This window comes from Schistocerca piceifrons, chromosome 2, assembly GCF_021461385.2.
Source record: "Schistocerca piceifrons isolate TAMUIC-IGC-003096 chromosome 2, iqSchPice1.1, whole genome shotgun sequence".
Lineage (NCBI taxonomy): Eukaryota > Metazoa > Arthropoda > Insecta > Orthoptera > Acrididae > Schistocerca > Schistocerca piceifrons.
Genome location: NC_060139.1, coordinates 1,113,775,138 through 1,113,801,663, shown reverse-complemented (window position 1 = coordinate 1,113,801,663; position 26,526 = coordinate 1,113,775,138). Strand labels below are relative to the sequence as shown.

The 26,526-nt window shown below is 40.3% G+C and overlaps 2 pseudogenes; one reads left to right on the top strand and one right to left on the bottom strand.

The window, feature by feature from the left end:
- Positions 1-11,463, bottom strand: part of LOC124776170 — a 45,297-nt pseudogene extending 33,834 nt beyond the window's left edge.
- A 903-nt stretch (positions 11,464-12,366) lies between these two features.
- Positions 12,367-26,526, top strand: part of LOC124776168 — a 52,115-nt pseudogene continuing 37,955 nt past the window's right edge.

The following is a 26,526-nucleotide window of genomic DNA, read 5'->3' as shown; positions in this document are numbered from 1 at the left end:
TTTGACGTATTTTGTGCACCACCCTTTTAATTTATTTGGTATCCTTCCAATTTATTTGGTATATATCTCTTAATTGATGTCGATACTATTTCTCTGAATTTAAACCATGTCTGGTCTACTCTTACATAGTCAGACTTGAAGGAGTAGAGACTTAGTAGAGACCGTCTCCTTGGAAGGCATCAAGTTAATTTTTATCTGCTTTCTCATTAAATGCCCTATTGTGTAGGGCTGAAAATTAATAGAGATAAGGCAAACAGAATGTGCAAAGTAAGTGGAAATTACTCATCTCTTCCCTGATTACAGTGCAATAGAAGATACTACAAGATGTTGACAGATTTCCATATCTCGGTAGCTTTATATGTAATAATGAGGTCACAGATGCAGAAATCACCAGCAGAACTGGAAAATCAGTCCATATGGCAATTAGGTCTGTAATATGTCAACAAAGCTTTGACTGTACTCCTTTATCGTTTATATGTGTGAGACTTGGGAAATGTCAGTAAAATCAGCACACAGTCTCCATATTTTTCACCAACAATGCTAGAGATGAATTCTGAAGATGTTAACCCAACCAAGTTACAAACGATGAAGTGCTGAGAATACGACGTCTAGACAGCCTGCACAAAATTATTGTTGAAAGAAGACTGAAGATTGCAGGTTATGTTCTACGCATGTAAGGTGGAAGAATCCCAAAATCAACACTGTTGTGGAAATCAATGGACAGATACAGATGTACAGGAAGTCCTTCTAACACCTGGAACTTTTGCAATGAATCTTCAATGCATGGACTTGGAGGAAGGTGAGAACTTGGCAGCTGATCGAGTGAACTAGTGGAAACCAGTTCCTTGTATGGTACACAGCAAATCTGAGTAGGTTAGTAAGTAAGTAATTAAGTAAAGTAAGTACAACTGGGGATTTTGCAAAATTGTTGGATGATCGATATTATTGTCTAGATTTGACACTGTTGGACTTCTACCTTTTCCTTGATGTGTATTCTTCAAATTGTGAGTTTTATGAGAAAGCTGATAGGTACTTACCAATCAACATTCCCTCACACGAACTGACATTGTCTCTTTGTAAATTCTACTGTGCTAACAATTATCTACTGAGAATCCTCGACTAGGTCTCCGCAGCTCAAATGAGCCAGTTTCTTCCAAATTTCTGTCTTTGGCTATAATTGTCTTCCAAGTATGGTGACACAACATCCTGTCGTGAAACTTTTGCCTTTACACTTGTTTACTTTTCTGGACACTGCCTTTTTCTACACTGTGCACTAAATACATTATGTGAGTAACGCCCAATCTCCAACAACCAATCGTGAACTGTAAACAGTTGTAAACTCTATCAGGGCACATAACAAACAATTAACATTTGTGTTTTAGTGTTCTAAGCTGTGAGGTCATCAGCGGACAAATAATTTTAGTACCTATTCCTGGACAGCCGGAGTGGCCGTGCGGTTCTAGGTGCTACAGTCTGGAACCGAGTGACCGCTACGTTCACAGGTTCAAATCCTGCCTCCGGCATGGATGTGTGTGATGTCCTTAGGTTAGTTAGGTTTAATTAGTTCTAAGTTCTAGGCGACTGATGACCTCAGAAGTTAAGTCGCATAGTGCTCAGAGCCATTTTAACCTATTCCTGACGTGCTGTTGTTTGGAACAACAACTGACATGATCCAAAATATTACTTTCTTTTAGTATAGCTTCACTTTTATTTTGTCTAATGATTACTACTTTCAGTATCAAATTCCATCATCAAGCCACTATATGATCAGAAAGCATAGTGTTTTGTTAAAATATTGTTTAATAAACAGATTACCATTATATCATCATTCCTTAAAGTAATGTCCAAAGTGGAAGGACAGATGATTAATTTTGAGTGTATACAAAAGTCAGAGTGCTGAACTGGATATGAAAGAAGGAAAACCAGAAGGGCAGTGAGAGACGGGTGCCTTCTATCACCTTACTTCCATAATATGTTCATCAAGGAAGTAATAACAACAACAAAGAAAAGATGACAAGAATGAAAAGGTAATTTCTGGAATACTCCAAGGAAATGTGATAAGACCATTACATTTACAATGTATATAAATGATCCAGTAGAAAGTGTCAGAGGCTCCTTAATATTGTTCACAGGTACTACACTTGTCCATCAGAAAGTAGCAACAACAGAAGACAGTATCAATTTGCACAATGACCTGCAGAGGATTGGTGAATGATGCAGGCTCTGGCAGTTGACCCTGCACATAAATAAATGTAACATATCACACACACACACACACACAGGAAAAGAAATCCAATACTGTACAACTACACTATTAAAGACAAATTGCTGGAAACAGAATCTACCATAAAATATCTAGAAGTAACTATCCAGAGCAACCTTAAAGTGGAATGACCACATAAAACAGCAATAGAAAAGCAGATGCCAGACTAAGATTCACAGGAAGAATCTTAAGTGAATGTAAATTACCTCTGTGTCCTTACCCAGTAGGACTGACAGAAGAGAGAAAGAAGATCCAATGAAGTGCGGAGTGTTTTGTCACAGGATCATTTAGTCGCTGTGACATCATTACAGATATGCTCAGCAACTCCAGTGGTAGATGCCATAAGAGAGCACTTGTGCATCACGGAAAGATTTACTACCCAAATTTCGAGAGAGTAGTTTCCGAGAAGAGTCTGACAACATAATAGTTTCTCTCATATACAATTCACGAAATGATCACGAAAAGAAAATTTGAGAAGTTAGAGATAATACAGAAGTGGAACAAGGCAGAGGGGATCAGTTGGTGGCATGAGACGTACCCCCTGCCGCACACAGTTAGGTGGTTTTTGGAGCATGATGTCGATATGGAAACTTAATTGCATGCATATACACTGCAGATTGACAACATCGCAATAGTAAATCAGAGTAGGAACTAAATAAAATGTTTCAGGCCTTAAATCAAGAAGTGGTAAAACTAAAGCTAAAAATGAATACAAAGAAGACAAAAGTTATGGCTACAGACAAGAAAGGAGGTGGAGGTAGGACAGACACAAGAACAGGCAATGAGCAACTCAAGAAAGGAACTGAAATTCACTATCTCAGTAGCATTTTGCAAGAAAACTATCAATATTTCAAGGCATTCAAGAAAAGAAAAGCACAGGTGAAGAGTTCCTTCCAAAATAAGAAGAAGCTGCAACTGAATAAACATATCAGCTTCCACATTAAGAAAATATTTGTAAAGACCTTTGTGTGGAGTGTTCTGACACACAGATGCAAAATCTGTACATGTCTAGTTTGCAGTTGTACAGAAGCTTTTTATTTTGCAAAATGGTTCAAATGGCTCTAAGCAGTATGGGACTTAACGTCTGAGGTCATCAGTCCCCCAGACTTAGAACTACTTAAACCTAACTAACCTAAGGACATCCCTGCCTGAGACAGGATTCGAACCCGTGACCGTAGCAGCAGCACGGTTCCGGACTGAAGTGCCTAGAACCGCTTGGCCACAGTGGTCAGCTTTTATTCTGCAAAGAAATTTTTGATAATAAGATGAACTGATGCTGGTACTTGCTACTGAAACCAGTAGTACATAGACACAACAAAAGTGTGACTACAGAATTAAGAATAATTTTTCCAAACAATCGAGTATTTTTTCAAAACAACACCACAATAGAGGAAACTTATTTTAAACTAAAGACACAAAAGAAAAAAAGAGAAACTGTAAAGATCTTGAGTCTCATAAGACTCTCTTGGGAGGAAAATATAAGATATTTAACTGGTAAACTTGCAAGGCATACTTTTTTATGTTGTATAAACTATGAAACTGTTAGCATCGTCAGCTAAAATTTACTTCTTCTGTCTTAATATACCTTCCTTCACTTACAGCTGCAGTGTGGAGACAGGGGTGAGGGTGGGAGCGGTGATGGGGGCGAGGGTGAGGGCGTACTGCTTTAAAATGGTGATTCTTGTATTGATATTCTTAACAACAGATTTATATCTTTTGCTTATGAAAGTCTGCATGCGATGACATCTGCACTAGTAATACCTTCACAGGGTCGTATTCAAGTTGCAAGGCTAGATCTATGCCAGCCATGACACGCTCCCAGCCTTTCCTCCTCGTGATCTGGTTGAAGCGTTGGGACTGCAGGGTGTCTAAGCTGATGTTCAGACCGTCAAGCCCTGCCCTCTGTAAGGCAACCAGCTGTCTTGTCAACATGAGGCCATCGGTTGTCATTAAGACACTTTCGAGATCTTTTATTTTCTTCGAGGCACCTGTGAAACAGCAAATTATTCTAAAGAAACTGAAACAAATAATTTGTAACATTGCTGCTGCATATGAAACAAACCTCCAGTTGATAAATTGAAAATACGAATTCCTTAAAAGTTAACTGTACATTTGCCCTAATACAAAGAGATAAGAAGGGTTAATAAACTGAATTGAAGAATGCAAGTTAAGATAGCAATGAAAAAATAATTAGAGGCATGAGATCACCTACTGCAACAGGGAAATGGGAATTAATATGAACCATTACCCAGCTACTGTCAACTGATTCCATGTCTCCATGCACACTGTATAAACCACTGTGGGTTGTACGACAAAGTACATTGTTGTACCACACATTATGGTTTTTCCCCATTCAATGCTCATGTGGAGTGTGGGAAGAATGATTCTTTAAATGGTTCTGTGCATGCTGTAATTAATCTTGCCTTCATGGTCCCTATAGGAGTGATACATATGCGGTTATTGTAGAATCCCTAAATACCTCACTTAATACAGGTTCCTGAAATTTCATAAGTTGGGTTTTGTCATATATTTGGCGTCTATCTTCACTTGTCTGGCATTTCCAATTTTTAGTAGCTTCTTGATGCTCTCCCATGCATCAAATAAATCTATGATCAATCATGCTACACTATTTTGTATACATTCAATGTCTGCCATTAGCCTTATTTGTTATGGGTCATACTTAAGCAATATTCTAGAATGGGCCACACAAGTATTTTGTAAGCAATGTCCTCTATAGACTGATTACATTTTCCAGTATCTTACCAATGAATTGAAGTCTGCATTCTGCTTTGCCTACAAGTGAGTCTATGTCACCATTTCATTTCATCCAGATATTTGTATGAGTTGACCAATTAAAACTGTGATTATTTGATAATGTAGTCATACAATACTGTCTTTTATTTGTTTTGTGATGTGCTCCAATTTACATTTCTGAAAACTTAAACTCAGTTGCCTATCTTTGGACCAATTTGAAATGTTATGATCTGACTCAAATTTGTGCAGATTTTTTTCAGGCAATAATTCATTATAGACAACTCTATCATCCAGGAAAAGTATGAGGCTCCTTATAATATCGTCTTCCAGAACATTAAGGTACAACATTAATGTAATGGTATAAATTACTATAACTGTATAAATCAGTTTATAAGTGTGTAAAATACATTGAACTATTTGTTACAACAAAACATTGTACTGGTATACTCAGCAAGATGTTAAATCAGCAGATAGCTACATTTTATGTTCAACATTTTGTGTACAGCACATATGCTGGAAAGGATTTATACCCAAATTAAATAAATCTGAAGAAATGGTAGGGTGTCTCTGGAAAAAAAATCCATAAAAACTCATACAGTCCAATTTGCTATTATGTCACTGTTACTGAAATATAATACAAAGTAACTGAATTCGATGAACATTCTCAGAGTGCAATATGCCTCAGAGTGAATGCACAGTAATGTCAACATTATTTTTCAAGGCTATGTTTGTGAAAATGGATGAAAGCAAACCACACATTTTGTTCTCAATCTGCGGAAGCATTATGCACTGTGAAACACTGTACTGCTGTTCTAAATAAAAGCTGTCTCATTGCCAACATCTTGCCCCTGCTGGCTGTTCTACACTTCTCATCACTGATTCAACATGTTGTAAGATATTTTATGCTGTATGACCCCACAGTCCAATCTGGTTAGGATAGCATAAAAATAATATATGAATTTCAGTATTGAAACTGGAACAGCAGAACAGCTCTCATCACACTGGATATCAAATCGAGGTTGGATTACAGCCATGGGTACATCATTTCATGCTACTCAACTGTATGTCATATGTCAGAGTTCATCAACTGTAGTGGCTGGCGCCTGGTTGCTGGCGACTGGTGGCATAGCCATCTCTTGGCATCCAGTGAACAGACGTTCTACACAGGTGACAGATTTGAAGAAAATGCTGGATACGGCAACAGTGGAACACTCTCTGTATCGAGGTAGCTCAGTACAGCTCAGGTGATGTGTAGTCTTGCATTATCTTGTTAAAAGATAACATCACGGAGCCCTTGAGAATAGGGCACAGCGATAGGCCTTAACATCTACATCTACATCTACATCTACATTGATACTCCGCAAGCCACCCAACGGTGTGTGGCGGAGGGCACTTTACGTGCCACTGTCATTACCTCCCTTTCCTGTTCCAGTCGCGTATGGTTCGCGGGAAGAACGACTGTCTGAAAGCCTCCGTGCGCGCTCTAATCTCTCTAATTTTACATTCGTGATCTCCTCGGGAAGTATAAGTAGGGGGAAGCAATATATTCGATACCTCATCCAGAAACGCACCCTCTCGAAACCTGGCGAGCAAGCTACACCGCGATGCAGAGCGCCTCTCTTGCAGAGTCTGCCACTTGAGTTTATTAAACATCTCCGTAACGCTATCACGGTTACCAAATAACCCAGTGACGAAACGCGCCGCTCTTCTTTGGATCTTCTCTATCTCCTCCGTCAACCCGACCTGGTACGGATCCCACACTGATGAGCAATACTCAAGTATAGGTCGAACGAGTGTTTTGTAAGCCACCTCCTTTGTTGATGGACTACATTTTCTAAGCACTCTCCCAATGAATCTCAACCTGGTACCCGCCTTACCAACAATTAGTTTTATATGATCATTCCACTTCAAATCGTTCCGTACGCATACTCCCAGATATTTTACAGAAGTAACTGCTACCAGTGTTTGTTCCGCTATCACATAATCATACAATAAAGGATCCTTCTTTCTATGTATTCGCAATACATTACATTTGTCTATGTTAAGGGTCAGTTGCCACTCCCTGCACCAAGTGATTATCCGCTGCAGATCTTCCTGTATTTCGCTACAATTTTCTAATGCAGCAACTTCTCTGTATACTACAGCATCATCCGCGAAAAGCCGCATGGAACTTCCGACACTATCTACTAAGTCATTTATATATATTGTGAAAAGCAATGGTCCCATAACACTCCCCTGTGGCACGCCAGAGGTTACTTTAACGTCTGTAGACGTCTCTCCATTGATAACAACATGCTGTGTTCTGTTTGCTAAAAACTCTTCAATCCAGCCACACAGCTGGTCTGATATTCCGTAGGCTCTTACTTTGTTTATCAGGCGACAGTGCGGAACTGTATCGAACGCCTTCCGGAAGTCAAGAAAAATAGCATCTACCTGGGAGCCTGTATCTAATATTTTCTGGGTCTCATGAACAAATAAGGCGAGTTGGGTCTCACACGATCGCTGTTTCCGGAATCCATGTTGATTCCTACATAGTAGATTCTGGGTTTCCAGAAATGACATGATACGCGAGCAAAAAACATGTTCTAAAATTCTACAAGAGATCGACGTAAGAGATATAGGTCTATAGTTTTGCGCATCTGCTCGACGACCCTTCTTGAAGACTGGGACTATCTGTGCTCTTTTCCAATCATTTGGAACCCTCCGTTCCTCTAGAGACTTGCGGTACACGGCTGTTAGAAGGGGGGCTAGTTCTTTCGCGTACTCTGTGTAGAATCGAATTGGTATCCCGTCAGGTCCAGTGGACAAAACACAAATGCAATGGCTGCTGTCCAAATTACTGGCTATGTGAACCAGAGGTTGTGACATGTATCCAGTTGCACCCCATACCTTAACATCACATGCTGGACCTACATGGGAATGACAGGTACAATCTGGCCAGGTCTGTTGGCATCAGAGCCTCCACACACAAGTACATCAATTGTGACGATGTTGCGGAACCGAGACTCATCTGATACGATGACACAGTGCCATTCCTGTGTCTGGCATTGTTGTCAGTTGCACCGCTGTCAGTTCACCTCTCTCTAGAGCTGCATTAAGGGCTTGACAGTCTGTGCTGCTCCAGATGCCATCACATTGTCTGTGTGGATACTTGTCTCACTGTATACAAGCCCACTTCCTGACTAAATGTACACAACTTCACTGCAGGATCACGTACGCATGAGTGAACACTTGTCTGCCCTCTCAGGTGCTAGTTGGGTGGCACTACTGAGGCCCTGCAAGGCATTTAGCATGGTCCTCCTGAACCTATCAATTTTATGTTCGCACAAAATAAGATTCTGAGCAATGCAAGCAGCAATATAGTGAAACAATAAACCAGAGTCTCAGCAGACCATGAGCCTGCCACTGCCAAATCTGGAATGCTTATAAACATTTCTCCTTCTTCCATTATGCTTAACACGGTCTTCGTGTAAACAACCAACACTGAAATAGAATTTCTGAATGAGAAACCTGCTCCATAAGCTTTTCTTGCATACAGAATATGCATGGGAGTGCTGAAAAGTAATGCCTCTGAATTTTTTATTCTGTTCTCAATATCGGTCGAGGTATGACACGTCACGCATATTACTTGGTCAACTTTCCCACTTCACTGACTCGTGGCACACCCCCCTCCCGCAAACAGATGGAGTCGCAATAGGCAGCCCACTCTGACCAGAGATTGTGAATATGTTTACGGTGCAATTCGAGGAAGAGGCGCTGATGTCATCCAAATGGAAATCCATCTTCTTCTTCTTCTTCTTCTTCTGTTATGTGGATAACACACTTGTCATCTGGCCTCATGGAAGAGACAAACTTCTTGACTTCTTTGTACATCTGAACTCCACACGCCACAAAATCAAATTCACTATGGAGACCAAAGAAGAAGGAAGACTACCATTCCTGGACATCATAGTCAGGAGAATAATGGACAGCACCCTGTGCCACAGCGTGTATCTGACTCTATAAAACACATAAACTCAGTTCTCCCTATGGCACTGTGAATAATTTCAATAACAAAAAGTGAGATGAATGTTGCAGCGTACATTTAATTTCCACTTTGACTTTGCATTCAAGATCAGTCTTACCTGAGAGTGCAACATTACATCTTTGGTTAATTTAATTATATGTTCATTAGATTTTGGTTATAAGGCACGTTTTGCTGCCTAATGTTTCATCTCCAAATACTGGAAACAATCCATGGAGGAAGAGGAGTATGTAAGACATTGGTGGACCAGGTTGGAAGAATCTGTGAATTTCAATACTCTGTAGAAGAGCTCAATCATTTGAAAATAACTTTCAGACCTTGTGGCTATTCTAACAGATATACATAAGGCACTACATTCTAAAATATTTGCATCTTTCACTGAAAAACAAGCAACTAGAGGAAAAGTTCTCTTGCCATTTGTAAAAACAGTCGCAGATCGCGACCTCCAAGTGCTATGAAGAGAAGGTATTGACGCAGTGCTTAAACCAAACTGAAGACCACAACAGCAGCCATACTCAAGTAAATTGCTATGCAGTAGTTTCAGTGAATTTGACAATGATGTGGCTGCTTTCATGGTGGCCCAGTCATATTGTGGGGTAGGGAATGCCAGTGACAGGGCTGGAATTGTAGGTGACAGATGGATTTTTGGCAAAGCCTTGTATCAATACCTCCTTAATTATTGAGCTGAAAAACTGTAAAAAACATTCATACAGCAAAATCACACAAAAAAATTTCCTATTTCTGCAGGTATTGTGCCTTCTGTTTCTTTTTCATTACAAAAACATATTGATTCAAGTTTATAAAGTCACAACTATGTCACTGTGATTTGTGTAACACACATTCTGGAACATGTTCCAGGAATGTCATGAAACAGACAGCTTTAAATACTTACTCTAGCTCATCTTTCAAGACTTGCATGCCAACAACAACACCATCTATCCAATCTGTTTTTATTTCACTTTCATGTAAAGATTTCTCCACAAAGGATATCATCTGCCATGTAGGCAGTGCAAGAGGAAATTCCACACTCACATTTGGGTAATCAAGTGGATTCTGTGTCTTGTCAGAACCAAGTACAATCAACCCAATTTCATCTTTACCACTGGTAAATATCTGGAAACATAGTAAATGGTAAAAATAAGTTTTGTTTATAACAAGTTGTATACCAATAAAACATCACACACAGATACTCTTTATAAAATTATTTAATTGGATAGATAAAAAATCTACTCACCAAGCAGTGGCAGAACACACACATAAAAGACTGTTGTGATAGGCAAGCGTTTGGAGCCAGTGACTCCTTCTTCAGGCTGAAGGGTTGCAGGGGAAGCAAGAAGGGTGAAGGAAAAGGACTGGAGAGGTCTAAGAAAAGGGGTAGATTTTGAGAAAGTTACCCACAACCGTGGGTCATGAGTGACTTACCGTACAGGATGAGAAGGAAAGACTAATTGTTGGGGACTGCATTGGGCAAGATTCGGAAACCTGAGAGCTTAAAGGTGGAAGACAGGGTAATATGCAAGACAGAGATTACTACTAAAACTGTACATGAGTTAATAAGAGTGAGAAGCTAAGTGTATTGTATGCAACAGCTGTGGTAGGGGGCAGTGAAAATAGACGGAAAAGACAATGAAAGATGTAGAAAGCTAAAACGGAGTGAAGCAAAGAGTAATTACAGTGAAGAAAAGCTGAGACAGGAGAAATTAACGTAAATTAAGGCAAGGTGGGTGGTGAGAACCAAGGACACGTTGTAGTGCTATTTCCCACCTGCGGAGTTCTGAGAAACTGGTGTCTGGCGGAAGAATCCAGGTGGCATGTGTGGTGAAACAAGTGCCGAGGTCACGTATGCCATGTTGTAGAGCATGCTCTGCAACAGGATATTGCGAGTTTCCAGTATATACACTATGCCTATGCCCATTTATCCTAACTGATAATTTGGTGGTAGTCATGCAAATGTAGAAAGCTGAACAGTGTTTACATAATAGCTGGTATATGACATGTGTCGTTTCTATTTTTCGCCTGATCCGCAGTTCTGGGTGACTTTCCCAAAATCTACACCTTTTCCTGGAACTCTCCAGGCCTTTTCCTTTACCCTTCTTCCTTCCCCTTCAACGCTTCTGTCTGGAGGAGCCACAGGCTCCGAAAGCTTGCCAATCACAACAGTCTTTTATGTGTATGTTCTGCTGCCGCTTGGTGAGTAGATTTTTTATCTATTCAATTAAATAATTTTATCAATAATTTATTGTTTATGTTGTTATAGTTACTCTTTATAACCTACTTAAAATACATCACGTACCCTCCTCTCCACAATTCTTCGAACACATAGTTTTGCCTTTTGTAAAAAATCACTGCATTTCTGTATAACATACTTGGAGTCAAAGTGTCCAACATCTATTACAATTATAAACAGAAGAAAGAAAGTCATTGTATTTATTGGCAGTATTATGCAATCAAATATTTTGGAAAAGTTCCAGTGGTATAAATTACAATATCTTACAAATAAATATATACGTTTATTCTTTAAATCAGTTCTTAGCAATAACATAATAGTATAAATTGCAGAATCAATATAGCCAATTTTAATGTAATGACTGCAATACAAATACAAAATAACAGCGGTAAGTTATAACGAATGTGAGAGAGAGAGAGAGAGAGAGAGAGAGAGAGAGAGAGAGAGGGGCATTTAGACAATGTTTCATTACAGTGTGAAACTTATTAGAATTAAAATGAAGCCATAGTGAATTATTACATTCCAAAAATAATAATTATTGTGTTCTTTCACCCCAAAATAATACTTTCATTAGGTAATATATACTTTTAATTTCAGAAATTTTTACAACAGCTCTGGACTTCACTGCCTCGATGAATTTATTACATGTGTCAATGAATGAGGGTTGATAACACTGCTTTAGTCATTCAATTGTTCGTCATGTGATATTCGCAATGTTCTTAATAACTTCTTATGTAAAGTTCCATCATCAAAAAGATAATCTACGTAAGTTTTAAAAGTCGTGAATCTTTAAACAACAACTTGGAAATGGGTATATCAGTATTTTGTATACATTCTAGCATTGCTAGATCTACTTTTAAATTTTAAAGTATATGAGCAGATTGAGCGACTTTCCATCCAGAAAATTTGCTGTTGGCAAGGCCTCACTACAAAGATAAATGGTCTTTCCGGAGTCAAATGCTAAAAAATACATAAATACCAGCATTGTAAGTGATACAAACAGGTATTAAGCAACGGGCATAAATATCGTTCTGCTTGACGAGAAGAAAACTAGGTAGATGAAAGAGTAAATTGGGTGTTCACTTTTCAGTTGAGATCATGTCCCGCATATGTGAAGAAAATAGCCAATATGTAAAGAGAATTACAGATAAAGAGTTTTCTAGAATGAGATTTTCACTCTGCAGCGTAGTGTGCACTGATATGAAACTTCCTGGCAGATTAAAACTGTGTGCTGGACCAAGACTCAAACTTGGTGATCGTAACCCCAGACCTGTGTTGCCGTTTTGGGAGGTAGATCTCGTATCTGGAAAGAGGAGATGACAGTTAGGGTACTATGGGCGAGCAGCTGCCATCAATTTTTGATGGTGCAGAACCCACAATAGTGGAACTGCTGCCTAGTCCAAAGGCACCTGTTACCAGTCTTACCCCACAATAGTGTATCGAATCCAGACGTAATGTCGAAGCTGATAAAAAGTCATATGAGAGATTCCTGTAATCTAGGTGTGACTGCACCAATGCTGCATACAGCCATATCAAAGTAGAGTGGACCACACCGCGGTCGGTGTCGCTGAGGCATAGAAGAGCATTCAGGTGCGACCTACATGTCTGCTTTAGTTGACAAAGATGGGGAAGCCATGTCAACTAGGCATCAAAGTCCGGTCCTAAAAAACACAATGACAGAAATGCATAACGTAGGTCATGGCAGCCAAAAAATGGATGCTATGAGTGAAAGCCCAGGATTGTGCTTGGTGTATTGCTCCCTGCATTCTGCCTCCAGCAATAGCCGTCGCGGACGAACAAAAAAGATGGGGACACCATATGTCATGCAGCTGCCGCCAGATCATTGATAGCCACAAAAAGGAGAGCGACACTCAAAACAGAACCTTGTGCAAGCCCCTTCTCCTGCAGGGGGGGATGCTACAGGAGGCACCAACCTGTACCCAAAAAGTGTGACATGGAAGAAAGTTCTGGATAAAAATCAGGAGTGGGCCATGGAGGCCCCACTCCTTTAAGGTGGCAAGGATGTTATGGCACCATGTGGCATCATAAGATATATACGCAGATCAATGAAAACTGCAACAAGGAACTGATGCTGAGCAAAAGCTGTTCAGATAGCACACTTCAAGTGGACTAAAGTATCTTCAGTAGAGCGCCCTTGGCAAAAAGCACCCTGGATCGAAGCCAAAGATCCGGGGATTCAAGGACACAATACAGCCTTCGACTAACCATATGTTCAAGTAACTTGCAGGACACTGAGTAAACAATCTGGACGACAGCTGTCCATTTGAAGAGGCAATTTATCTGATTTCAAAATTGGAATAACGGCATTTTCTCGCTACTGGGAAGAGAATTCTGCATTGCACCAGGGATGGTTAAAGAAAGGCCAGGTACATTGACAGAAAAATTTGCAACACCAAAAAATAATTAATGTAGAGTAATGAAATACCAGGAATATATTTGTTGAGACAACGTATGTAAAGTGATTAATGTTGCAGGATCAGAGATCAATGTGAGTGTGAGATAAGCCACTGCAAATGTAAATGTAAATGCTGGTACGCTGTTGTACACGTGTCATGTGTCAGTTTGTGGGATGGAGTTCCATGCCTGTTGCACTTGGTTGGCCAATATAAGGACAGTTAATGATGTTTGTGGATGGGTTGAAGCTGTCATCAGATGATGTCCAATATGTGCTCGACTGGAGGTAGAGCTGGTTATCGAGCAAGCCAAGGCAATATGTTGACACACTATATGCATGTTGGCTTACAACAGCAGTATGTGAGCAAGTGTTATCCTGTAGGAAAACACCTCCTGGAATGCTGTTTGTGAATGGCAGCACAACAGGTCAAATAACCAGACGGACATACAAATTTGCAGTCAGCGTTCGTGGGATTCAGACAGACAGTTTTGTCAGTGGAAAAGCGAAAGCCATTGTCGATGCTCCAGGAGTAAGACAATCAAGACATTGCTGAAGATGCCACTAAGTGAGACAGGTTCATAGAGAACTGCAATAGATGGCAAAATCGTCAAAAAAAAGGGAGCCGGAGATGCCCAGTGGGAGACAGGCCATTATAGGGTTAATGGCGATAGCAAAGAGAATGACACTCAGAATGGAACCCTGAGACACACCATTTTCCTGGATAAAGGTGTCCGACAAGGCAGACCCTTCATGCACCTCGAAAACTCGGTCTTTTAAAAATGTCTGAAGGAAACAGGGTAGGTGGCCACGGAAGCCCCACATGTGAAGAGTATGGAGGGTACTAGCTCTCTAGCAGGTGTCATAGGCCTTCTCCAAATCGAAAAACACGGCGACAGTCTGGGATTTCTGCAGAAAACCATTCTTGACATGGGTGGGCAAAATAATGAGACGGTCAACTGCAGAATGCCGTGTTGAAAGCCACACTGTGCATCCATCAAAAATTGTGAGACTCGAGCCACCATATCATCTGGGCATGAATCATATGTCCCATCACCTTACGAACACACTGGTAAGAGAGATGGAGTGGTAGCTAGAAGGAAGAGTGTGTGTGTGTGTGTGTGTGTGTGTGTGTGTGTGTGTGTGTGTGTGTGTGTGTGTGTGTGCGTGTGTGTGTGTGTGTTTTTGTGTGTGTGGGTGTGTGTGGGTGTCAGAGAGAGAGAGAGAGAGAGAGAGAGAGAGAGAGAGAGCTAATTTCGGCAAGAGCTGGATTTCTCAGAATCGTGAGTGTTACTGTGCTGCCTTCACTATGAGGAAGCTAGGTCACGCTCTCACTTCTTCTCAATCCTCTGCCCTGGACCAGACACTGTTAACTTTCAAATGTTGCAGCACATTTCTCTTGTGGGCAAGCACTTTTTGCTTAATACGTACAACCGGACCTGGGCAGAGGGCATGTTTTCCTGCCACTGTCGTGAAGCCACTGTCATACCCACACCTAAGCCCGGTAAGGACAAACAACTTCCTTCTGGTTATCACCCACTTTGTTTACCCATGTCATGAATGGTTTTCTGTGGAAATCCCAGACTGGCTGTGTTTTTCAATTTGGAGAAAGCCTACAACATTTGTTGGAGGACTAGTATCATTTGTACTCTCTACACATGGGGCCAACTGCCCCATCTCCTTGAGGAATTTTTAAAAGACGAGTTTTCGAAGTACGTATGGGGTCTGCCTCCTCGGACACCTTTAGCCAGGAAAATGGTGTACCTCAGGGTTCTGTCCTGAGTGTCGTCGTCTTTGCTGTCGCCATTATCCCTACAATGGCCTGTCTCCTGCCGGGCATCTCCAGCTCTCTTTTTGTTGACAATTTTGCTATCTACTGCTGCTCTCCATGAACCTGTCTCATTGAGTGGTGTCTTCAGCAATGTCTCGATCGTCTTTACTCACGGAGTATCGACAGTGGCTTTCGTTTTTCTACTGACAAAAACTTTTGTATGAATTTCTGGCAGCACAGCTAGTTTCTCCCACCATTTTTACATCTTGGGCCTGTTGCTCTTCCATTCATTGACACTACAAAATTCCTGAGGCTCCTGCTTTATACAAAACTATCTTGGTCCTCCCACTTCATGCTCCCTGCAGCTTTTTCGATGGGTGTGAACCCTTCACAATCTTGGCTTTGTGCGGCAGCCCATCTTCACCTTGACCTTCATTCACTTTCTAAAGGCACTGCACCAGGCTCGGTCTATTGCCTTCAGTTTCATGACCTATGCATGGAATTTTGCAATAGTATCTTTGTGTACACTGGTGGCTCTTGGACTGACCATGGTGTCGGGTGTGCCTTCAACGTCAACCAACATTTTTTGGTACTGACTTCCAGCACATTGCTCAGTATTTACAGCAGAGCTCTTCACCCTGTATCAGATCATGGAGTACATCTGGTGACATACTCTTTTCAACTGTGTCACTGCTCAGACTCTCTCGGCACCCTTCAAAGCCTCTTTGCACTGTAGACTGTCCATCCCTTAGTGCACCGGTTCCAGGAAAGCTTCCACTTGCTCACTTTTTATGGAGCCACTGTGATGTTTATGTGGGTTCCAGGTCATATCGGTCCAAGAGGTTGCTGACACTGCTGCCAAAGCTGCATTCCTCGTACTTCAGCCCAATAATTCTTGCATTCCCTCTGATGATCTCTTGTTGCTTTCTGTCAGGAGGTGATGTCACTTTGGCATCGCCACTGGTCCTCCATTCATAGGAATAAGCTCTGGGTTATTAAGCCTCTCCCAGTGGCTTAGACAACCACCTCTCAGTCCTCCTGTGGCGAGGAGGTCATTTTAACTAGGTTGCATATTGGGCACTGCCTTTTTAGTCATCACCATTTGTTAAGTGGTGCTCCCCTACTACTTTGTGCACATTGCACCCAACTTTTAACTGTCTGCCGTTTCCTGAGGGGATGCCCTTTTTTTTTTACCGTTTACATTCCCGTTTGGGTTTGCCATCTGAGTTATTGGCCATTTTAGTGAACAATGTGTGGGCTGTCGACCGTGTTTTACTTTTTATCAGTTGTAGCAATATGGTGAAGGCCATTTAATTTTTAGTTCTGGGCCTCCATTTCCCTATTGCGTACTTCATAGACCTTTCTCCAGGTCCCTGTTTGTAGCTGTCCTCTCTTCTGTCATTAAACGTTGACATGTAATCATTTTTAACTCCTCTCTTCATCTTTGTGTTTCACAGTTTTGGCATGGACACATATGACCCTAGGTGTTTTTGCGCCCTAAAACAAAATGGGGGAGAAATACAAAGCCCTTACATTCTTTTGTCGACTTATGTCTTTACCTCCCCTTGAGACCTCAAAATTTGTTGGGGAAAAATTCTAAAACGTGTCTGTGGAATCAGAGAAACATCAGGGAATTTCACTTGGAGAAACTTGTGGCAACCCTGATTTTAGGTTTTTATATATGGAAATTATTTTTGCTTCTAGTATTGCAGTTCTGAATTGCTGAGTTCATCTTAAACTAACTCTTGTTATTAATCACAAATACCATTAGGGAATATAACTTCTATAGGCATGTAAGTGTGAGAATCCATGGGTCCCTGAAGAAGCTTTTTCAACATGTAGAATAAATATTTTTTTCCGCTTAGCTGAAGTACCTCAGAAGATTATGCCATATGAGTAAACTGAGTGAAAGTGTGTTAGCAATCCTTTGTCCAGTTTGATACAGTAAGAGATTTCTAAGCACAAAATGGGCGGAACTGAGCTTCTCGGTTAGCTGACTCACATGCTGGTCTCACACGTGAGTGGTATCTGCATACCCAGGAACTTAGAACACGGGAGCCTAACTGCCCATTTATCCCTACTTTTGATATTCGTATCTGTAAGTCACTTTTATTTCTTTAGAACTGCACAATACAAGTTTTTAGGCATTAAGCTGGTACCTGTGGATCAGTACAAGCCTGTTCTGTTATTCTCCTGGATGTTTCTGGTATGGATGAGTTTAGATCTTGCATCAATAAGTTTGTGACACTGCAAAACATTAGAGTTTTTCCAAAGCCCTCCAGTGCCCCAAGTAAATCATTTTTGTGGACTTGGCAGCAAACACTGTGTGCCACACCATATTTTATGTTCTCCCTTTTTGAGTTTAATCTTATTCCTGTCTTATCATTTGTTAATGTGACCTTCCATTTTCTGTAGTTAAAGTACAACTCAATCCATGCAAGGGGAAGACTTTTAATGCCATACTATTTTAGCTCCCCCTCACAGAATTTTTAATCTAAACAGTCAAAGGCTTTGGCAAGACAACAGAGGGGATAATTTCCACTATTTAATTCTACTGGAATTGAATTTGTGAGATATTATGTTGGATTCTCAGTATAGAAGCCCTTACAGAAGTCAAACTGTGTTGTTAAAAAGTTATTCTCTGAATGGTGGTTCACCATTCTAAGTGGATTTAGGTTGAAATACTATGCAGAGATGAAGAGGCTTACAAAGGCTGGAATAGGCTGGTGAGATGCACCAAAGCAGTAGTTGGATGAAGACCACAACAGCAGACTTCAACTCAGTTTATTGATGGAAATCCAGCTCTTGCCGAAATTAGCTCTCTCTCTCTCTCTCTCTCTCTCTCTCTCTCTCTCTCTCTGACACCCACACACACACACACACACACACACACACACACACACACAAAAACACACACACACACACGCGCACACACACACACACACACACACACACACACACACACACACACACACACACACACACTCTTCCTTCTAGCTACCACTCCATCTCTCTTACCAGTGTGTTCGCAAGGTGATGGGACATATGATTCATGCCCGGATGATATGGTGGCTCGAGTCTCACAATTTTTGATGGATGCACAGTGTGGCTTTCAAAATATTTGATTGCGTAATACTGCCAATAAATATAATGACTTTCTTTCTTCTGTTTATAATTGTAATAGATGTTGGACACTTTGACTCCAAGTATGTTATACAGAAACGCAGTGATTTTTTACAAAAGGCAAAACTATGTGTTCGAAGAATTGTGGAGAGGAGGGTACGTGATGTATTTTAAGTAGGTTATAAAGAGTAACTATAACAACATAAACAATAAATTATTGATAAAATTATTTAATTGAATAGATAAAAAATCTACTCACCAAGCGGCAGCAGAACATACACATAAAAGACTGTTGTGATTGGCAAGCTTTCGGAGCCTGTGGCTCCTCCAGACAGAAGCGTTGAAGGGGAAGGAAGAAGGGTAAAGGAAAAGGCCTGGAGAGTTCCAGGAAAAGGTGTAGATTTTGGGAAAGTCACCCAGAACTGCGGATCAGGTGAAAAATAGAAACGACACATGTCATATACCAGCTATTATGTAAACACTGTTCAGCTTTCTACATCTGCATGACTACCACCAAATTATCAGTTAGGATAAATGGGCACAGGCATAGTGTATATACTGGAAACTCGCAATATCCTGTTGCAGAGCATGCTCTACAACATGGCATACGTGACCTCGGCACTTGTCTCACCACACATGCCACCTGGATTCTTCCGCCAGACACCAGTTTCTCAGAACTCCGCAGGTGGGAACTAGCACTACAACCTGTCCATGGTTCTCACCACCCACCTTGCCTTAATTTACGTTAATTTCTCCTGTCTCAGCTTTTCTTCACTGTAATTACTCTTTGCTTCACTCCGTTTTAGCTTTCTACATCTTTCATTGTCTTTTCCATCTATTTTGACTGCCCCCTCCCACAGCTGTTGCATACAATACACTTAGCTTCTCACTCTTATTAACTCATGTACAGTTTTAGTAGTAATCTCTGTCTTGCATATTACCCTGTCTTCCACCTTTAAGCTCTCAGGTTTCCGAATCTTGCCCAATGCAGTCCCCAACAATTAGTCTTTCCTTCTCATCCTGTACGGTAAGTCACCCATGACCCACGGTTGTGGGTAACTTTCTCAAAATCTACCCCTTTTCTTAGACCTCTCCAGTCCTTTTCCTTCACCCTTCTTGCTTCCCCTGCAACCCTTCAGCCTGAAGAAGGAGTCACTGGCTCCAAACGCTTGCCTATCACAACAGTCTTTTATGTGTGTGTTCTGCCACTGCTTGGTGAGTAGATTTTTTATCTATCCAATTAAATAATTTTATAAAGAGTATCTGTGTGTGATGTTTTATTGGTATACAACTTGTTATAAACAAAACTTATTTTTACCATTTACTATGTTTCCAGATATTTACCAGTGGTAAAGATGAAATTGGGTTGATTGTACTTGGTTCTGACAAGACACAGAATCCACTTGATTACCCAAATGTGAGTGTGGAATTTCCTCTTGCACTGCCTACATGGCAGATGATATCCTTTGTGGAGAAATCTTTACATGAAAGTGAAATAAAAACAGATTGGATAGATGGTGTTGTTGTTGGCATGCAAGTCTTGAAAGATGAGCTAGAGTAAGTATTTAAAGCTGTCTGTTTCATGACATTCCTGGAACATGTTCCAGAATGTGTGTTACACAAATCACAGTGACATAGTTGTGACTTTATAAACTTGAATCAATATGTTTTTGTAATGAAAAAGAAACAGAAGGCACAATACCTGCAGAAATAGGAAATTTTTTTGTGTGATTTTGCTGTATGAATGTTTTTTACAGTTTTTCAGCTCAATAATTAAGGAGGTATTGATACAAGGCTTTGCCAAAAATCCATCTGTCACCTACAATTCCAGCCCTGTCACTGGCATTCCCTACCCCACAATATGACTGGGCCACCATGAAAGCAGCCACATCATTGTCAAATTCACTGAAACTACTGCATAGCAATTTACTTGAGTATGGCTGCTGTTGTGGTCTTCAGTTTGGTTTAAGCACTGCGTCAATACCTTCTCTTCATAGCACTTGGAGGTCGCGATCTGCGACTGTTTTTACAAATGGCAAGAGAACTTTTCCTCTAGTTGCTTGTTTTTCAGTGAAAGATGCAAATATTTTAGAATGTAGTGCCTTATGTACATCTGTTAGAATAGCCACAAGGTCTGAAAGTTATTTTCAAATGATTGAGCTCTTCTACAGAGTATTGAAATTCACAGATTCTTCCAACCTGGTCCACCAATGTCTTACATACTCCTCTTCCTCCATGGATTGTTTCCAGTATTTGGAGATGAAACATTAGGCAGCAAAACGTGCCTTATAACCAAAATCTAATGAACATATAATTAAATTAACCAAAGATGTAATGTTGCACTCTCAGGTAAGACTGATCTTGAATGCAAAGTCAAAGTGGAAATTAAATGTACGCTGCAACATTCATCTCACTTTTTGTTATTGAAATTATTCACAGTGCCATAGGGAGAACTGAGTTTATGTGTTTTATAGAGTCAGATACACGCTGTGGCACAGGGTGCTGTCCATTATTCTCCTGACTATGATGTCCAGGAATGGTAGTCTTCCTTCTTCTTTGGTCTCCATAGTGAATTTGATTTTGTGGCGTGTGGAGTTCAGATGTACAAAGAAGTCAAGAAGTTTGTCTCTTCCATGAGGCCAGATGACAAGTGTGTTATCCACATAACAGAAGAAGAAGAAGAAGAAGAAGAAGAAGATTGATTTCCATTTTGATGACATCAGGGCCTCTTCCTCAAAGTGCACCGTAAACATATTCACAATCTCTGGTCAGAGTGGGCTGCCTATTGTGACTCCATCTGTTTGCGGGAGGGGGGTGTGCCACGAGCCAGTGAAGTGGGAAAGTTGACCAAGTAATATGCGTGACGTGTCATACCTCGACCGATATTGAGAACAGAATAAAAAATTCAGAGGCATTACTTTTCAGCACTCCCATGCATATTCTGTATGCAAGAAAAGCTTATGGAGCAGGTTTCTCATTCAGAAATTCTATTTCAGTGTTGGTTGTTTACACGAAGACCGTGTTAAGCATAATGGAAGAAGGAGAAATGTTTATAAGCATTCCAGATTTGGCAGTGGCAGGCTCATGGTCTGCTGAGACTCTGGTTTATTGTTTCACTATATTGCTGCTTGCATTGCTCAGAATCTCATTTTGTGCGAACATAAAATTGGTAGGTTCAGGAGGGCCATGCTAAATGCCTTGCAGGGCCTCAGTAGTGCCACCCAACTAGCACCTGAGAGGGCAGACAAGTGTTCGCTCATGCATACGTGATCCTGCAGTGAAGTTGTGTACATTTAGTCAGGAAGTGGGCTTGTATACAGTGAGACAAGTATCCACACAGACAATGTGATGGCATCTGGAGCAGTACAGACTGTCAAGCCCTTAATGCAGCTCTAGAGAGAGGTGAACTGACAGCGGTGCAACTGACAACAATGCCAGACACAGGAATGGCACTGTGTCATCGTATCAGATGAGTCTCGGTTCTGCAACATCGTCACAATTGATGTACTCGTGTGTGGAGGCTCTGATGCCAACAGACCTGGCCAGATTGTACCTGTCATTCTCATGTGGGTCCAGCATGTGATGTGATGGTATGGGGTGCAACTGGATACATGTCACAACCTCTGGTTCACATAGCCAGTAATTTGGACAGCAGCCATTGCATTTGTGTTTTGTTAACGCCTATCGCTGTGCCCTATTCTCAAGGCTCCGTGATGTTATCTTTTAACAAGATAATGCAAGACTACACATCACCTGAGCTGTACTGAGCTACCTCGATACAGAGAGTGTTCCACTGTTGCCGTATCCAGCATTTTCTTCAAATCTGTCACCTGTGTAGAACGTCTGTTCACTGGATGCCTAGAGATGGCTATGCCACCAGTCGCCAGCAACCAGGCGCCAGCCACTACAGTTGATGAACTCTGACATATGACATACAGTTGAGTAGCATGAAATGATGTACCCATGGCTGTAATCCAACCTCGATTTGATATCCAGTGTGATGAGAGCTGTTCTGCTGTTCCAGTTTCAATACTGAAATTCATATATTATTTTTATGCTATCCTAACCAGATTGGACTGTGGTGTCATACAGCATAAAATATCTTACAACATGTTGAATCAGTGATGAGAAGTGTAGAACAGCCAGCAGGGGAAAGATGTTGGCAATGAGACAGCTTTTATGTAGAACAGCAGTACAGTGTTTCACAGTGCATAATGCTTCCGCAGATTGAGAACAAAATGTGTGGTTTGCTTTCATCCATTTTCACAAACATAGCCTTGAAAAATAATGTTGACATTACTGTGCATTTCACTCTGAGGCATATTGCATTCTGAGAATGTTCATCGAATTCAGTTACTTTGTATTATATTTCAGTAACAGTGACATAATAGCAAATTGGACTGTATGAGTTTTTATGGATTTTTTTTTTTCCAGAGACACCCTACCATTTCTTCAGATTTATTTAATTTGGGTATAAATCCTTTCCAGCATATATGCTGTACACAAAATGTTGAACATAAAATGTAGCTATCTGCTGATTTAACATCTTGCTGAGTATACCAGTACAATGTTTTGTTGTAACAAATAGTTCAATGTATTTTACACACTTATAAACTTATTTATACAGTTATAGTAATTTATACCATTACATTAATGTTGTACCTTAATGTTCTGGAAGACGATATTATAAGGAGCCTCATACTTTTCCTGGATGATAGAGTTGTCTATAATGAATTATTGCCTGAAAAAAATCTGCACAAATTTGAGTCAGATCATAACATTTCAAATTGGTCCAAAGATAGGCAACTGAGTTTAAGTTTTCAGAAATGTAAATTGGAGCACACCACAAAACAAATAAAAGACAGTATTGTATGACCACATTATCAAATAATCACAGTTTTAATTGGTCAACTCATACAAATATCTGGATGAAATGAAATGGTGACATAGACTCACTTGTAGGCAAAGCAGAATGCAGACTTCAATTCATTGGTAAGATACTGGAAATTGTAATCAGTCTATAGAGGACATTGCTTACAAAATACTTGTGTGGCCCATTCTAGAATATTGCTTAAGTATGACCCATAACAAATAAGGCTAATGGCAGACATTGAATGTATACAAAATAGTGTAGCATGATTGATCATAGATTTATTTGATGCATGGGAGAGCATCAAGAAGCTACTACAAATTGGAAATGCCAGACAAGTGAAGATAGATGCCAAATATATGACAAAACCCAACTTATGAAATTTCAGGAACCTGTATTAAGTGAGGTATTTAGGGATTATACAATAACCGCATATGTATCACTCCTATAGGGACCATGAAGGCAAGATTAATTACAGCATGCACAGAACCATTTAAAGAATCATTCTTCCCACACTCCACATGAGCATTGAATGGGGAAAAACCATAATGTGTGGTACAACAATGTACTTTGTCGTACAACCCACAGTGGTTTATACAGTGTGCATGGAGACATGGAATCAGTTGACAGTAGCTGGGTAATGGTTCATATTGATTCCCATTTCCCTGTTGCAGTAGGTGATCTCATGCCTCTAATTATTTTTTCATTGCTATCTTAACTTGCATTCTTCAATTCAGTTTATTAACCCTTCTTATCTCTTTGTATTAGGGCAAATGTACAGTTAACTTTTAAGGAATTTGTATTTTCAATTTATCAACTGGAGGTTTGTTTCATATGCAGCAGCAATGTTACAAATTATTTGTTTCAGTTTCTTTAGAATAATTTGCTGTTTCACAGGTGTCTCGAAGAAAATAAAAGATCTCGAAAGTGTCTTAATGACAACCGATGGCCTCATGTTGACAAGACAGCTGGTTGCCTTGCAGAGGGCAGGGCTTGACGGTCTGAACATCAGCTTAGACACCCTGCAGTCCCAACGCTACAACCAGATCACGAGGAGGAAAGGCTGGGAGCGTGTCATGGCTGGCATAGATCTAGCCTTGCAACTTGAATACGACCCTGTGAAGGTATTACTAGTGCAGCTGTCATCGCATGCAGACTTTCATAAGCAAAAGATATAAATCTGTTGTTAAGAATATCAATACAAGAATCACCATTTTAAAGCAGTACGCCCTCACCCTCGCCCCCATCACTGTTCCCACCCTCACCCCTGTCTCCACACTGCAGCTGTAAGTGAAGGAAGGTATATTAAGACAGAAGAAGTAAATTTTAGCTGACGATGCTAACAGTTTCATAGTTTATACAACATAAAAAAGTATGCCTTGCAAGTTTACCAATTAAATATCTTATATTTTCCTCCCAAGAGAGTCTTATGAGACTCAAGATCTTTACAGTTTCTCTTTTTTTCTTTTGTGTCTTTAGTTTAAAATAAGTTTCCTCTATTGTGGTGTTGTTTTGAAAAAATACTCGATTGTTTGGAAAAATTATTCTTAATTCTGTAGTCACACTTTTGTTGTGTCTAAGTACTACTGGTTTCAGTAGCAAGTACCAGCATCAGTTCATCTTATTATCAAAAATTTCTTTGCAGAATAAAAGCTGACCACTGTGGCCAAGCAGTTCTAGGCACTTCAGTCCGGAATCGTGCTGCTGCTACGGTCGCGGGTTCGAATCCTGTCTCAGGCAGGGATGTCCTTAGGTTAGTTAGGTTTAAGTAGTTCTAAGTCTGGGGGACTGATGACCTCAGACGTTAAGTCCCATACTGCTTAGAGCCATTTGAACCATTTTGCAAAATAAAAAGCTTCTGTACAACTGCAAACTAGACATACCATTTTCAGGGTGCAGTTCACATCTATTGAAAGCACAACAGTGACCTTTACTTTTAGTAGATAAGACACCTACTGGGGTAAGTGACTTGATGACTGCACACAAGAAGTTGTCATTTATTCCATATGTAGCTACCATGCAGACTCATATTTTGTATTAGTTTGTCCTTACTCTTCCAAAAGGTTAAACCTTGTCTCTGCAGCCACAGCTTCCTCTCTTCAGCAGTTGTCTTCATCTCCATGTGTGAAGAAAATCCCATTCATTGATCATATTGTTTAAGTAGGATGTTCTCAGTCATCCCCTTGTTTTCTTACCTACGATCTTGCCTTCAGAAATGTTTTTTAAAAGATTATCGTCTCCAGTTAAGTGTCCAGTGTATTTTGCTTTGCCCTGGCCTATAACTTTCAGTGGTTCTTTCTTCTCTCCTATTTCCTTTAATTTTTCTGTCAATGCAGCTAGTTCTTGTACTTCTCCTCCAGAACCACATTTCAGCAGGTTTGAGGTGAGCTTCCTTTGGCTTTTCTAATGTACAGATTTTGCATCTGTGTTTCAGAACACTCCACACAAAGGTCTTTACAAATATTTTCTTAATGTGGAAGCTGATATGTTTATTCAGTTGCAGCTTCTTCTTATTTTGGAAGGAACTCTTCACCTGTGCTTTTCTTTTCTTGAATGCCTTGAAATATTGATAGTTTTCTTGCAAAATGCTACTGAGATAGTGAATTTCAGTTCCTTTCTTGAGTTGCTCATTGCCTGTTCTTGTGTCAGTCCTACCTCCACCTCCTTTCTTGTCTGTAGCCATAACTTTTGTCTTCTTTGTATTCATTTTTAGCTTTAGTTTTACCACTTCTTGATTTAAGGCCTGAAACATTTTATTTAGTTCCTACTCTGATTTACTATTGTGATGTTGTCAATCTGCAGTGTATATGCATGCAATTAAGTTTCCATATCGACATCATACTCCAAAAACCACTTAACTGTGTGTGGCAGGAGGTACGTCTCATGCCACCAACTGATCCCCTCTGCCTTGTTCCACTTGTGAACAGTGCTTGGGAAGAATGACTGTCAGTACGCTTCTGTATTATCTCTTAACTTCTCAAATTTTCTTCTTGTGATCATTTCGTGAATTGTATATGAGAGAAACTATTATGTTGTCAGACTCTTCTCGGAAACTACTCTCTCGAAATTTGGGTAGTAAAT